Source organism: Cryptotermes secundus, unplaced genomic scaffold (genome assembly GCF_002891405.2).
Source record: "Cryptotermes secundus unplaced genomic scaffold, Csec_1.0 scaffold8092, whole genome shotgun sequence".
NCBI lineage: Eukaryota > Metazoa > Arthropoda > Insecta > Blattodea > Kalotermitidae > Cryptotermes > Cryptotermes secundus.
The window spans coordinates 11,597-13,054 of record NW_019719519.1 but is presented as its reverse complement, the minus strand read 5'-3'; positions in this window follow the sequence as shown (position 1 = coordinate 13,054).

Below are 1,458 nucleotides of genomic sequence, written 5' to 3'. Positions count from 1 at the left end.
GGGGGGGGGTTATTGAGCCGTGCTGAAGCAATGGCTCCTTCCGTAACGTCATGGCTTCCAACCATATCTCCCACGCTACCCTCATTCCGAGGTCCTAGAGCATACCCCCTCCTCCTCTTCCCCAATACAACGTGATTTCCCTACCCTTTCTTCCCCTGTGTCTCTGAAATAAGTATGCTGGGAGCAGAGGAGTTAGTCTGATAAGTGGGTCCACTTGGACGAGGACGTCTGGCGGATCAGCGGGAGTAATTTCTAAATTTCAGTTCAGCGGGGTTTTTTTAATCTGGTTTCGGCGTAGTCAGGGGCTGGCCGCAGATGTCGGGGTTACTTGCAGTAGCCAGCTATAAGGGGATAAGCATGGCGGCGATTCGCAGGTGGTTTTGTTAGCATTTTTACGTATATATTTTCTTTGGGTCCGCCTGTGGCCGACTTGTTTAGTTAGTTATATATATATTTTGGGTGGGGCCGCCTGTGGCAGACTTGTTTTGTTGGATATATTTATTTTCCTTGCGGCCGCCTGTGGCTGATCAGGAAGTGACTTCCGTACATAATGTCGGGCCAGTGGAACTGGGCATGTCGCTGAGTTGATGCCGCGAAGTGAGGATCAGTATAGGGCAAATCAGCCATGTCTATTGGGTTATATATTTTGTATATTCTTGTAGTAAGTTATAATGTGTTTGTGTTTATTAAATCTTGCTATTGCTATCTGGTCAGTCATTAACATCAGTAAGGCCCTCCGCTTCGAGTTTGGATTCCCTACTGCAACTTTAAGGAGTATTGTAAACACGACGCGAGAGCCTGTGACGGTGAGCCGCTCCCGACTTCACGATGATTGTAGGTTGTAGGGTGAAGGCGGGAGTAGCATCAGTTCAATAAGTCATCGACTTTCTCTCGCAATTCCTCTGCTAGCTTGCTAGCATATCTCAGCTCCTGTCGTTGAGGTGGGTCCCTTCCAACAGTAAAGGTTAGGTCTCCCAATCCCTTGATTAGGTCGCTTATCGCTTGGGCATGTTCCTTTACGCCAAAGTCCACCGTGACATGCCACACTGCGCCTCTCATTAATATTTCTTGTTCCATCAAGAATGCCATCCCCTTGTCTACTACTAGTCTCTCTGTTTCGACTGGTTCGTTTGCACCCTCCAGGGGGTGTGTTCCTNACGAAGCCCGTTAATATCCGCTATTCCTGCGCGAGGTTCCTTTTCCGTCCGTCTTTAGTCATGTTATATTTTAGCGTCCTGTTGCACTGATTTAAGTCCATGATTTATTTTATCCGTCTTCTAGTGCATACATTCATCTATCCCCTCTTCTCACTCACTACATGTTTCGGCATAAATGTGCCATCTTCAGGTGCTGATCCAATCCACGACAAACTAGTTCATTGCATGCCTTGTCTATACATACTAAAATAACTAAAATATATATTTATCATATATACTGATAAATGTTAAGTGTTAAAAT